General features: G+C 31.4%; 2 non-coding genes across 2 annotated transcripts; both read right to left on the minus strand.

Annotated features, from left to right (window-relative positions):
• Positions 1-8,128: 8,128 nt before the first annotated feature.
• On the minus strand, positions 8,129-8,342 carry LOC113383981. The gene has a single exon (XR_003367929.1). It is a non-coding gene; the product is annotated as a small nucleolar RNA U3 (small nucleolar RNA).
• A 3,322-nt stretch (positions 8,343-11,664) lies between these two features.
• On the minus strand, positions 11,665-11,877 carry LOC113383937. The gene has a single exon (XR_003367892.1). It is a non-coding gene; the product is annotated as a small nucleolar RNA U3 (small nucleolar RNA).
• Between the last annotated feature and the right edge of the window lie 4,057 nt (positions 11,878-15,934).

Raw genomic sequence — 15,934 nt, forward strand, 5'->3', positions numbered from 1 at the left:
GGATTAATGAAACTTACATTGTTACAGAAGAATTTTATATATAAGATATATATATATATACTAGCTGACCCGGCAAACGTTGTTTTGCTAAATAAGGTATATTCTAAACCATTTCTATAGAATCAAAAATAATAATACTTTAAGTGTATAAGGATGTGTTGTTTGAATGCTATATACAATGAGGTATTATAGAAACAATAAAACCCGTTAGTTTGTCTATATTTTGTCAATATAATCAAACTGCAAGTTTTATACACTTTCTATAGAAAACATCGTATAATCCAATCCGAGTCTTTTTTTGTCTTTCGGCTTAATAATTACGTTTCAAGTTTTTCAGATTCTTTTTGGATTCTGGATTTTGTGTATAATTGTAAATAATACTACTGAGCTTATACAAAATTTTCAAATTTTTGCGAGGAGAGATAAAAAATGAATTAAGTATTTCTTCTTGGACCTGCTTTTTGAAAGGTTCCAAGTTACATTCGATGAATTAAAGTAAATTTAATAAAAAGTATATATGTAGAGCAGGGCGACACACAAAAGTCCAATTTGACTTTGAGCAAATATAAACTATATTGTGAAAACCATAACAATTATATCACAACAAATAACACATATCAAACAAACAATTATCTGACTACGTTCAGTAATCTGACTTCTACTTCATCATTGTAGAAATGTGCTTTTTTGATATCTTCCAAAAATTTTTATCTAGACCTTTTTATCCTATATGCGGAGTAACTTGTAACGGGCAGGTGGCAAAAGGTTTAAAGCCTTATTATAATTTTAAAGGTATTTTCCAAAATAATTACATTTTTAACTAATGCTAAAACTACCAACGGAAGAAAATACTTTTATTATGGATTTTCAAAGATTACCGTTTATCTCCCCCATTTCAAAGATTATCGTTTTCAAATCAAGTTTGTAGCTGGCTATACATCTTTTTTCCTCTAATTTCAAATATTGTTGTTAAACAATGCTTAACTTTACTGATTTTTGGCACATCGGTGGTGGATTTTTTTAATCCTGGGTCTTCATATATTACTATCTATTCTGCGATAAATTCTGGGAAATTATAACTGGAAAAATGTTATTCGACAAAATGTCCATTTGATCGATACCAAATTTAGGTTCTGAATTTAGATAACATAAATAAAAATAATATAACCTAGAAAACGTTTTATAAATACCAATGAGTATATAATTATACAAATGAGATCTTTTAGAGCACCGTGTTTGAGAAAAATATGCCAAAAATTGCATTTTCATATTAACATATCAAAAAGTTGATATTTTGAGTCTCTAGTAACACTTGCGGCCCGTTTACTAACGTTTTTGTATATAAGTAAAACTACAAACAAAACTACTCGCTACAAATTTATCATAAATAAATAATATTCGCGTAAAACATCCTATTAAACGTAATTGAACATCATCTGTCGAAAGCGTTTGACATTTCACGAAATTGCCACCGTCCATTGTTTTATTTAAATTACGCTTCTACAAAAATTTTCAAATTAAAAATGTAAAGTTTCTACGCGGATTTGAAATATTTTTTCACCTTTTGGACTTTCTCTGGATTGGCACGAATTTTTCAAGACTAAGACTGGCCAAATCGATTCAGCCGTTTTCGAGTTTCATTCGGACATTTGAAAGAGAGCTCCATTTTTATATATAAGTCATAAATAAACAATATTCGCGTAAAACATCGTATTAAACGTAATTGAACATCATCTGTCGAAAGCGTTTGACATTTCACGAAATTGCCACCGTCCATTGTTTTATTTAAATTACGCTTCTACAAAAATTTTCAAATTAAAAATGTAAAGTTTCTACGCGGATTTGAAATATTTTTTCACCTTTTGGACTTTCTCTGGATTGGCACGAATTTTTCAAGACTAAGACTGGCCAAATCGATTCAGCCGTTTTCGAGTTTTATTCGGACATTTGAAAGAGAGCTCCATTTTTATATAAAAGATATATATATATATATATATATATATATATGTATAGGATAAGGTTGCACAGCCCTGGCGCACCACGTCAGGTTGCGCGTCCCTGTCATGCACCGTTATCCTATGGTATAAAACCACAGCGCAGCAATACTCGGCCCTTCAGGTCATCATACTAAGAAAGAGACTCGATTGAGCACACTCGAGAGCTGATACTGACTTGATTTGGGAAGAGAGCTGAAGTATACGACCCGGAAGTGCAAGAGTGTAGTGAAATTTAAAGTTATTAGAAGCTAGTTTATTTTGAAGAATATTTCTCAAGTATTATTACAAGAAGATAAAGAAAATCTATAGTCAGGTGGGTGTCCCCAACACAGAGTTTCCTAGGCATAAGCCTAGGAAATCTGTCAAAAGGCTTGAAATCAAAAGTAACAAACAAACAATGGTACGAAGTAAAAAGAATAAAAAAGAAAACAGGTACCAGTCACTTACTGACCGAAGTGATATGGATACCGACCTCGAACTAGAAGAATTTACAAAGGTTAAGTCAAGAAAGCGTGGCCAAAAGCAAGAAACAATGGAAATCATACAAGGGAATAATGACACGAAACCTATAGAAGTAAAGGTACCACCGATAATAGTAAAACATAACTTAGATCTCAGGGCCATAAACTACATCCGAGATGTTACGAAAGTTAATTTTACCATACAATATATTAAAACGCATACCCATAAAATATATACTAAGACACTAGTAGATCATAACAAGATAAAGAGTACATTAAGAGATTGCAGTTACCAATTTTATACGTATTCCACTGGAGAAACAACAAAGAAAATCACACTAACAGGCTTACATCCAGCAATTACTGAGTTAGAGGTATTTGAATTACTGAGTGTACGACGTATTCTTGTGCAAAAGGTCATACAATTAAAGAAAACCTATTCTGATGGACAAAAACATAATCTACCAATTTATATAATTATGCTTGACAAATCGCAAGACATGTCAAAAGTAAAAGAAATAACGAACTTAAATGGTCACATTATTAAATGGGAAATGTATAAGCCAAATTTCAAAATCCTACAATGTCATAAATGTTTAAGTTTTGGACATACGTCTTACTCGTGTGATATGAAATATAGATGCATTAAATGTACAAAAGCACATTCTCCTGGCTGCTGCCAAAAATTATCAGAAGAAAAGCCCCAGTGCGTTAACTGTAAAGACTATCACCCAGCAAACTATTCAAAGTGTACATCCTTACTGAATTACAAGGCTAAAAAACAACAGATTCATGCAGCCCTTGAACCTAAACCTATGACAAGAAGCTATTCTGAAACGCTGAAGCCGAGAGATGCCAGACACACTGTCCAGATGGAACTACCAAAATTCCAAGCTATTCCTGAACAAAGAAGTATACCATCAACTTCATCGAATCAAGATCCTGATTTTAACTCCACCGAGGGCATTTTTGCTGCAATAAGACAAATCAAGTTGCTTTTTTCAGATCCTGAGGTAATAAAAATTTTCAGGGAACTTTATGCACTTACAAAGACTATAAATACTAACATGACATACAATGAAAAATATACTACAATTTTAAACTTTCTTACTAAATGCCCATAATTGACAAGTATGGTATAAAAATAATGTTTTTCAATTCAAATGGAATAAAAATAACATTGATGAACTCAGACAAACGATCGTTACAATGGACTTAGACATCGTATTAATAAATGAGACTCACTTAAAACCCACTGACAAATTATACATGAACGACTACAAAATATACCGGAATGACAGAAACATGACAGGATGGGGTGGTACAGCAATATTTATAAAAGCTTGTATCAGACATGAAGAATTACCGTTATTATCTGTAAAACACTCTGAAATTACTGCTATAAATGTGTTCAATAGAGGACGTAAAATAACTATTGTCTCCATATATGTTCCTTCTGCAAAACTATTGCATGCAGACTTACATAAAATATTCAACTTAAATCCAAGAGTTATTGTAGCTGGTGATTTTAATGCGCAACACATAATGTGGAATTGTAAATATAATAACACAAACGGACTCAAACTATTTAAGTACTTAAACAAAAACCATGATACCATTCAACTACATTATCCTCAGACTCCAACTAGATTTCCTGCGATACCAAATCAAGACCATAGTACAATAGATTTAGCCCTTACAAAAAATCTATCTATTCTTTCTGAACCTATAACCAAATCTTTATTTAACTCAGATCATAATCCAGTCTTTATAAGTATCTCAAACCCACTTGACGACAATCCTCAATCCTACAAAAATGTTTTAGATTATAATAAAGCCAATTGGCTGCTCTATAAGAAAGTAATAAATGATAATATATGTCACACCAGACAAATTGACAACAATGATAGTATAGATCAAGCTGTAGAACACCTAACAACTACTATTACTGATGCCATAAGTAAAACCATTCCATTGCGAAAGTTCACTTCAACACAAACAATTAGTTTACCTTTGGAAATTATATCCAAAATTAAATTAAAAAATCAAATTAAAAAGTTGTGGCAAAAATCAGGTGCCACGTTCCTCAAAGAACATTTAAACAGGCTTACTAGAATAATTACTGAGGACATTAGGGTTTATCGTAATAAAATATGGGCTGATAAACTAACAGATATTAACTATTATCCAAATAAAATTTGGTACACTGCAAAAAGACTGACCCAAACTTTTGCTCCCATACCATATTTACATACAAATTCCAATAACTTTGCAACAACGCCCGAACAAAAGGCCGAAATTTTAGCATCTAACTTCGAATTAGCACATCAGTACAATCTTTCTATTACTCAAAATGCTTTTGAACAGACTGTTAGTTCCAGTGTAAGACAATATATAAACAATATTTATAACCAAAATCACAAAATAGAGATAGTAACTGTTGCGGAAGTTATAAATATTATTAAGAAACTGTCTAATAAGAAAGCTCCAGGACCAGATGGTATACAGAACTTAGCAATTAAACAGTTACCTATTAAAGCTATTATTCTACTTACACGAATAACAAATAAAATTTTTAAAAATGGATACTTTCCTGTGTCATGGAAATGTTCTAATGTGGTACCAATATTAAAGCCAGGAAAACAACCAAATCTACCACAAAGCTACAGACCTATAAGTCTATTGAATACAATAAGCAAAGTAGTTGAAAAATTACTGCTTGTTCGATTTAATAAATTTTTAAGTGTTAATAATATCATACCAGAAACGCAATATGGTTTCAAACATGAGCATTCAGTTCTTCATCCACTAGCACAGCTAGTTGAAAATACTGTACTAAATTTTAACAAAAAGACACACACTGGTCTTGTACTAATAGATTTTGAAAAAGCTTTCGATACAATTTGGACAGATGGACTGTTGTATAAATTAATAAATTTACAATTTCCACATTACATAACAAAAGTCATCATTTCATATCTTAAAGATCGTACATTTCAGGTTAAAGTAAATAATAATCTTTCAAATCCTAAACGTATAGTAGCTGGAGTGCCTCAGGGATCCTTGCTAGGACCAACATTGTTTAATACATATATATATGATATCCCTACTGACAGCAAAACAAATACATTAACATTTGCGGACGATACTGCTGTGTTCACATCATCAAAATCAGTAGCGTTGATAGCTAACAAGCTACAAAATCACATAGATAATATAGCAAAATATGCAGAAAAATGGCACATAAAAGTAAATCCCATAAAAACGGAAGCAATAATTTTTTGGAAAGGAAATAAGTTGAAAGAAAAGCCTATAGAAATAAAAATTTCAGGACAAAAAATTAAATGGACAGATGAAGTTAAGTACCTAGGAGTAACGCTTGATAGGAAACTTAACTTCAATACACATATAAAAAAGAAATTGGCGCAAACATATGGGCTTCTGAATCTTTTAAGACCATTATTGAACACAAAGAGTGTATTAAATATGCGTAATAAAAGAAGAATATATCTAACGCTGATCAGGCCATGTCTGATGTATGCTGCCCCAATATGGAACATGACATCGAGGACAAATATTAAAAAACTACAAATTTTACAAAACAAATCACTGAGACTAATACTGAACTTGATACGTGACCCAACTACCGGACACTACTACTCAACAAAGCTCTTACACGAACAAGCAGACATACCGACTGTGATTAACCACATTAAGAAAATGACGGAAAACTTCTACGAAAAATGCAAAGACCATACCAATAATAATATTAGAACCCTCGGACAGTACACGCCTGATATCATATGGTACGGCAAATATCCAATGCCAAACTACATTCTGGACAACACAAATAAGAGTATCTAATAATTTGAAGAATGTAAATTAAATATATATTTAAAGATTGTGATTTTTTTTTGAAGAATGTTTGAACTTTCTTTTTTTTCGATCACAAACCATTATTTTATTTTTAAAACAAAATGTATAATTTAAAGTGGATAGTTTGTAGTATTAAATAAGAGTAAAATACTTTTAGTAGTAAACTCATAAATCATGGTTATTGTATATTATATTGTAATATATTGTAATAAAACAGAAATAAAAACTAAAAAAAAAAAAAAAAAAAAAAACTCGGCCCTTCACTTGCCTGCCTGAACTCACAGTGGATTCAAGGAGTAGAAGACTGTACTTTACATATATATATATATATATATATATATATATATATATATATATATATATATATATAACTAATGGTGTATGGCATCGTGCCTTAAGGCAAATTGCTGGAACTTCCCGTACCGTAACGAAATGATCGAGGAATATTAAATGTTTTCAAATAGATTAATATAAATACTGTAACGTTTTCTAATATTTATAAGAATTATATAAACTGAATTGCAGAGTTATAGTTATTTATTTAAAGTATATAAGTGAGCTTCAGAACTTTAATAAGAATTTAAATTAAAATCTGAATTATTTTCGATATACAAAAAAATTTTGTTGAAACAAAATGACATAATTTTTGCATGACATAATGACATAATGGATCATTCAAATCGGATGCTTTGTTCTCTCAAAAACTCGATTTCTAGTTTTTGCACTCTTTATTCCGTATCTCCAAAGCAGCTAGATCTGCCTCTGCCAAAAAATAATCAGCACATCTCCCCATCAATAGAAATCGAATGTTTTTGAACCATTCAAAACGGTTGATCCGTGCGCCTGAAAACGTAAACGAAAAATTGTATCCATACACAAAGACACTCATTTTTTCTGAGATACACCAAAATGTTCAGAAACCTTCAAAACGTGAAAAAATGTCAAAATTTTTAATATCAATTTTTGATTACAATAACTTACCCAACTGGAAGTTAATAAATAAAACTTAATCAAGCAGAGTAAAAGCGGATAAAAGATTTTATCTCATATTTCTAATAGCAATTATTTAACTAATTAACAATATTTCTTACAAAATTATATAAATTGAATTGCAAAGTTCGAATTATTTATTTGAAATATATAAGAGAGCTTTAGGATTTTAGCTAGAATTAAAATTAAAATGCAAAGCATTTTTGACGTTAAAAAAAAATTTTAAAACAAAAAAATATACATACTGCCATCAACACAAACAATTTTTTTTTTTGAAACATTCGAATCGGATGCTTCAAACTCTCTCGACTCTCAAAAACTAACATGTTTTGCTCTTTCAGTTCTGTATCTAATCTATCTAATCGAATGTTTTTTAACCATATATCGGATAATCCGTACGCCCAAAGTCATCGACGAAAAATTGTCTCCAGACACACATACACACATCCATTGTTTCTTAAGTATGTCAAAACGTTCAGAAATTTCTTAAACATGAAGATATGCAAAAATTTTCATTTTTGGGCCTTTACTTTAACTTACCCTACGGGATGTTAATTATAATAATATCTTTGAAAATATAACAAAAATCCTTCGTTTTTTCCAAAAACTGATCATTATCTCCATTAAAATCGTATCCACACAGAACATGCTCGCATACACATGCATAAGAAATGCTGAAATGCTCAAAAACCTTAAAACGTAAAAACATGCAACAAAGTTTATGAAAATTTATTTACGATTTTTAAGCAATTACTTATAAGTTATTCCCGCTGAAATGTTATAAAATATATAATGTTTAAAGAGACCTCTCAGAAAGCATCACACCCATGACCAGAATCCACGAGGGATTTTGGCGAACGGTCATCGATGATGATCAAACTCCAAATGAAGTTCGATCACCTTTTCTCACGCTCAGGGTGCGATGCTACGACTCATCGTCGAGGTCACATCAACTCCACGTTTGAGTGAAGAGATTGTGAATATCTACTACAGAAATGATCCTGTGAAGTATGATCTTGCCCAAACAACGTTTCGACCGAAACTAGCAAATTCCTTTCAGGTTTGTGCGGCGATTCCAGGTTAACGTGACCCAGGTATACGAAGCGGAGACATCTACCGTTTCATTTTCAACTCTTGTTGTTTATAGAAGGAGTGTTGAACGTATAGTTTAGCAAAATGCGTTCGACTCTTACGGTTAGAGGAATGAGTTCTATAATGAGTTTATGATAGAACTTCATAATATATTATATTTTCTAATACAGTACTCCATATCCATATCATTTATACTTGTACCCGAAGGAGAAGTTTATGTTTTCATCATAAAATCCGAATTGCTAATTTTATGTTTTCTCGACGTTTCAAGCCATTCTGAATCGAATGAGACCAAATTTGGAAAAAGTATGAGTGTGTGTGTGTGAACAGATTTTTTGCCGTAAATCGACGTTTTCTCAAAAACGGCTGAATCGATTTCTAAAATTTAAAAGCCATTCGATGTATCTTGATGAGGACTAGCGTTTCTAACTTTTGTACGATGATCGGCCAAGCCATTTCTTTGTAAATTGCAGAACAGTTTTTCGTCCACGTTTTAGGCTGCAATTCTGAATCGATTTTGAAAATTCAAAAACTGTTCGAAACATATTGGTTGGGAATCGACCTGATTAGTTTTTGGTGAAGATCGGCCGGGCCGTTTTCTTGTAATAGAGCGTTAAAAAAATTTTTTTCGACGATTTTCATATTTTTTTTTTCGGTAGATACCATAGTCTTATAGATCATACTAAAATATTACGGTCCTGTGATAAGTAGTTTATTTTAAAAATTCGTCAAAGTTTGCAAAAATTAGCGTCGTTTTCTTGACGTTTGTCAAAATTAGAACTTTCATCGACGTTTGTTCAAAAACGCTTGAACCGATTGCATAAATTTAAAAGCCAATCAATGTATTTTAATGTGGATTATCTTTTCTCAGATTTTTGCAGCGATTGGCCGAGCCGTTTCTTTGTAATTTAAAAAGAAGTGTTAAACTTTTCGTCCACATTTAAGCTCATACTACCAAATCGATTTTAAAAAATAAAAAACTGTTCGAAAGATATTATTTGCGAATGATACTGATTGGTTTTAGGTGAAAATCTACCAAGCAGTTTTCTTGTAATTAACTGTTGAAAAAAAAATTGAAGCCGATTTTTATGGAACTTTTTTTGGCGATGTGTATCATGGTCTTATAGAACTTACTGAAATATTACGGCCTTACGACAAGTAGTTTAATTTAAAAAAATCATCAAAATTTGAGAAAATGAGTAGTTTTTTGACGTTTGGTAAAATTAAAATTAGACAATTTACTTGGTATAGCGATACAGTGCTTAGTCTTAATGAACATACTAAAACATTAACGTCCTACCGAAACTGTTTCGAATATAAAAATTGTTGATTTTTGAAAAATTGCTTTTATAAAATAATCCGAGTTAATGTGTTCGTTCGTTTTTAATTATGGGTAATAAATCCACTCGGAATACTTGTAATCACTAATAAATTATTTTTTTTGTTTGTTGATTAAGTAAATTATTTACACATATCGGGAAGTTCATGTAACTTGCCTCAAGGCTAAATACCAAACCAACTAGTTGGCAATTGATTTTGAAAGAGTATTAAATTATACAACTAACCTGATTGGGATACGCATTTTGGCACATTTCGGTTGTCACTACAGGTAATCTCACCTCTTGCAAAGTTTGACTTGTAGCTCCTTCTAAAAGTTGATATTTACGTTTCGTATAAAAGATATCAAAGTTTCAAAGGTTTCTGAATAATTTGGCATACCTTAGAAAAAATGGATATATGTGTGTGTGTGCGGATACAAATTTTTGTCGACGATTTGGAACACCAATCAACCGACTTGAATAATTCAAAAAACATTCGATTCGTATTGATAAAGAGACATGCTGACTAGTTTAATTTTGATTTTATTGTTTTAGTTTTTCTGTTATCCATGGCAAATAAGCGCTAACTCTTATGTATACGCCAGGAAATCCAGGTTCTGCACATCTGTATCCATAAGATACCACTCCAATTAAATAGTAGATTGTTCTTTGACCAAAATTTCCAAATATTACCTGTAATAAAAGGAAGTACTATATATAAACTATTCTTTTGTTAAGAATACTTGATATGAAAGATTAAATATTTAAAATTTAAATGTTGAAATGAATAAATTATTGAAATGCATAACATCAAGTAAAAAAAGATTTTACAGATTTTCAAATCATTTTTATTGTTAGAACGTTTTGAAGTAAAATTTCACGTCATCATCATTGAATATCAAATTTTTACAACTGCCAAAAATAACTTTTAAAATAATTTTTTAAGAATACAAGATAGCCGAAGCTTACATCAACAAGTTAATGATCAACATAATTCAACATTTGATTAAAAATCTTGTATCCTTTGCTTTACTTAATGACAAAAATTTATGCTTTAATTGAAATAAAAAAAATGTATTTTGTATTCGTTTTATATTATGTAAGAAATGAAATATTCTGAATAATACCTTTGGCCAAAAAAGTGGTCCACCACCAGGGGCGTAACGTGCCTTGGCGGGGCCCCATATCAAAATTGGTTTGCCCCCCCCCCCTAAAGATTTTTCATAATTCAAAGAAAAAAATTAATAAATGCATTTAATAAAATCAAAAGAGCATTTATTTATCAAATTTTCAAATATACATCGAATATTATTCTTAATATTTTACAACTAACTAAAATTAAATATTCACTCTCCTTGCCTTTTTATCAGCAAACTGATTTATTAAATCATTTATAGCTGATGATGTTTTTGTTTTTCTGATGTTTCTGCCTCTATGGACAATAGAGACATGTCTGATAGAAGTTCCTGTTTTATTGATGTTCTGAGGTAATTTTTGATTAATTTTAAATTTGAAAAACTCCTTTCAGCAGTTGCGGTTGTAACTGGAAGGGTCAAGAATAAAATGCAAGCTGTTATTACATCCGGAAAACTGGATGCAATAACTGATTTTAAGCATGCTTTTAGAGCTATCAATTGATCGCAAAAATTACCTGATAGATCTTTGCAGTATTTTGTCGTCAGTTTTCCGGAAGCAATTATTATTTCAATGTTCAGGAACTTTGAAACGTATAGATATATCAAAATTTTCATTTGCATTTTTTTTTGTCCTACGGGAAGTTAATGACTGTTCATTTTTGTATCTTGCTGAAACTTTTACTGTTCCCGAACGTCTTCTATCATTCTTGTGAACATGAATTATTCTAGTTATAAGGAACGCCAATTCGTTGGTGTTGTTTTTGGAACGCACAAGATAATAAATTTTAAAGAGACCTCTCAGAAAGCATCACACCCATGACCAGAATCCACCAGGGATTTTGGCGAACGATCATCGATGATGATCGAACTCCAAATGAAGTTCGATCACCTTTCTCACGCTCAGGGTGCGATGCTACGACTCATCGTCGAGGTCGCATCAACTCCACGTTTGAGTGAAGAGATTGTGAAGATCTACTACAGAAATGATCCTGTGAAGTATGATCTTGCCCAAACGACGTTTCGACCGAAACAAGCAAAATCCTTTCAGGTTTGTGCGGCGATTACAGGTTAACGTGACCCAGGTATACGATGCGGTGACATCTAACTTCTAACATTCCATTTTCAAGTTCTGCTTAAAGAAACAGCGTTGGGCGTAAATGAGTACATGATACACAACTTCATAATATGTATATTATTTTTTCTAATTTAGTAGTGATCATATTTTCCAGAAACTAAACATGACATAACACATAAAATACGATTTTTAACTTCCCGAAGAAGAAGTTAGTTTTCGCGAAAAAATCCGATTTACTGATTTTATGTTATCTCGACATTTCAAGTCATTCTAAATCAAATGAGACAATATTTAGAAAAAATATATCTGTGTCGATTTTTATTCGATTTTTTTTGCGATGACTCTAACTTACCCAATGGGAAGTTAAAAATAAAAACAACTAGTTGGTATTGGTATTTTGCCTTGAGGCAAGTTACATGAATTTCCCGATATGTTTAAATAATCGACTTAATCAACAAAAAATAAAATAATTTATGAGTGATTAAAAGTATTCCGAGTGGATTTATTACACATATTTGAAAACGAACGAACACGTGAACTTGGAGTATTTTCTAAAAGCAAATTTTCACAAATCAATAATTTTCATATTTAAACTAGCTTCCGTAGGACTTTAATGGTTAAGTGTCTTAAGGCGCGAAGCTTAAAAATTACTTCGACGTCTAACTGGGTGTTGTCGATTTGCTTCTCCGAACCACTACAGTTTTAAATATTTGTTCTATAATTGAACTACTGGTGTGATCAGTGATTATTTAAGTAAAAGGCGACGTTTGATATTAATATAAGTTTATTATAAGAAAATATGGTGAATATAATGGTATCAGATAGTTGGTGTTTCTATACTGAGCTCTGAACTTATACTAAATAAAAATTATTAAAAATTAAGATTAACAATATTATTCCCGCTCGTAAGAGGCGGGTTACATTAATTTGTACATCTACGGGGGATGATTTCTTGGACTTCATATATCTGAGAATGATGATTCTTTGAAATAATCTCAAGGCATTTTGCAGACCCATAAATAAAATTATCGACTGGGATATAGACAGTCCAGACAAATAAATTAATTCAAAATTAAAAATATCTTATGTCACTAACGCATTTAGTACTTGAAATGTGAACGACATGCATAGTCCGGCGACACTCTAGTCTAGCGTAACAGACGACCCTTACAAAAAATAGTTTTTGTTACACTATTGGGAAAATCGTTAACGATCATAATATATTTTACAAATTCTTAACAGTATGTTCATTAGAACCAAATACTCTATCGTTATACCAAGTAAATCGTCTAATTTTAATTTTAGCAAACGTCAAAAAAACTACTCATTTTTTCAAATTTTGATGAATTTTTAAAATTAAACTACTTGTCCTATGGCAGTAATATTTCAATAAGATCTATAAGGCCATGATATATATATATATATATATATATATATATATAATTGTGTAAAAGTAATAATATGCTAATCGAACTACCCGATATAATATTAATTCTCGAATGGAAATAGCAGAAGAAAAATTTAGAAAGCAGAAGTATTATTATTTGGTGAAAATATTTTATGATAAATGCTTTGCTTTTTTACAAAGTTTACTGCAATATTTTTATATAAAATTAATCCAAAAAATCAATTATTTTCTCATCAAAAGAAAATAATTAAATTAAATTTGATTCTCAAGTTTTGCGTTTTTACTTTGGACAGCACTGTTAAAATTACGAGGTATTGAGTCGATCATGTGGTCGACCGAAAAATTTTACAACTCGTCATTTATTTGTGAATATTTTAGTAAAATTATTTTATTGATAATTTTTAATTTTATTTTATTCCTAAATTTTCATTTCAAAAAATTGAATGGGATTTGACAAATCCTTAGATGCATAAACAACGCACTATAGAACACATTTGTGTCGAGTATTTCGATTTCAAAGTGGTCGGAGTCGTGGAGTTGTTAAGCGGATATAACTCCTCCCTAAAGCGGAGTCAAATCCGAGTCGATCCGGCTTCGGATATGATAAGCTCATCTCTAATATATATATATATATACTAGCAAACCCTACAAACTCCGTTTCGCCACCAGATGGTTTCGTGAGAAAGATGAAGAAATTTACAACAGTAATGAATTTATATCTATTACAAAAATGAAGTGTTTTTTAGTTGAACTTCTCTAAGTAAATGAAAGTGAATCCGCAAATTATCCGTTTCATTGTAGTGCTCTTTGGTAAACAACATTTTTTGTTTTTTTGGTCTGACGTTAACACAAACAAAGCGGATGGTTTTTCAACTCGTGCACAGGCAACGGCAAAACAATGATTTTCTAAATAATCTATTTGAAATTTATCTCGCAAACACTAAGCGATTGTCTTTGAGACTTGTTATTGCGAACTGGAAATTGCAATCGTTTGAAGTCAAACGGAAGACCAGTCGGAATCATTGGTATGTCACCAAATCGCCAGCAATTTTTGATTGAATGGTGAAATTCAGTGCGTGTACATCATTACTCTTTGCGTCAAGAATTGCTCGTTGACTTAACCAAGCTTAATTCTGATAATTCTCACTAATGTCATTACTCGAATTTTTAATTACGGTGCGTAAAGTTCCAGCAATTTGCATTAGGGCACGATGCCATGCACAACTAATTTTCTTAGCTACAAACCTTGCAGAGCCCGAGACATTTCCAACGAATGCAAAATTGTCGAAATCGGTTCGTGCCTTCTGAAGTTATTTCGTCAGGAAGGAAATCCCGGCTTATTTTTATATATATATATATATATATATATATATATATATATATATAGAAGATAATCTATTTGAAATTATTTAAAACAGTTATTGATTATTTTTATTACTCGAATTTTTAATTACGGTGCGTAAAATTCCAGCAGCTTGCATTAAGGCACGATGCCATGCACAACTAATTTTCTTAGCTATAAACCTTGCGGAGCCCGGGACCTTTCCAACGAATGCAAAATTGTCGAAATCGGTTCGTGCGTTCTGGAGTTAATTCGTCAGGAAGGAAAACCCGACTTATTTTTATAGGTGAAAATCTACCGAGCCGTTTTCTTGTAATTAACTGTTGAAAAAAAATTTAAGCCGATTTTTATGGAAAAACCTAAAACTAATCAATATCATTTCCAACTAATATCTTTCGAACAATTTTTGTTTTTTTTTTAAATCGATTTGCTAGTATGAACATAAATGCGGAAGAAAAGTTTAACACTTTTTTCCAAAATTCAAAGAAACGGCACGGCCGATCGTCGCACAACGTTGCACTAACAAGCGATAGTCCTCATTGAGACACATCATATGGTTTTTAATTTTCTGAAATCGGTTCAGGCGTTTTTAAGCAAACGTCGATGAAAGGCCTAATTTTAACAAATGCCAAAAAAGCTACACTAATTTTTGCAACCTTTGACGAATTTTTAAACGAGTTGTCGTAGGGCCGACGATGGTATCTACCATCAAAAAAATAATAATAAAAATCGTCGAAAAAATTTTTCAACATTTTATTACAAGAAAACGGCCCGGCCGATCTTTATTAAAAACTAATCAGTACCTTTCCCAACCAATATCTTTCGATCGGTTTTGAAATTTTCAATATCGATTCAGAATTGCGGGCTAAAACGTGGAAGAAAAATTTTTCACTTTTCTGCTATTTACAAAGAAACGGCTTGGCTGATCGTCGCGTGAAATTGATAAACGCCAGTCCTTATTGAGATACATCTAAAGGCTTTTAAATTTTTAAAATCGGTCCAGCCGTTTTTGAGCAAACGTCGATTTACGGCAAAAAATCTGTTCATGCACACGCACACACACACACGCATACTTTTTCCAAATTTGGTCTCATTCGATTCAGAATGGCTTGAAACGTCGAGAAAACACATAATTAGCGAAGTAGATTTTTTATGAAAACATAAACTTCTTCGGAAAGTTAAAAATAGTGACTGATACTGTTACTCTTAGAATTGGAAGAACTCGATTTTTTTTAAAT

This window comes from Ctenocephalides felis, unplaced genomic scaffold, assembly GCF_003426905.1.
Source record: "Ctenocephalides felis isolate EL2017-DRISC unplaced genomic scaffold, ASM342690v1 CF-g0.4_SCAFFOLD_03570, whole genome shotgun sequence".
Taxonomy (NCBI): domain Eukaryota; kingdom Metazoa; phylum Arthropoda; class Insecta; order Siphonaptera; family Pulicidae; genus Ctenocephalides; species Ctenocephalides felis.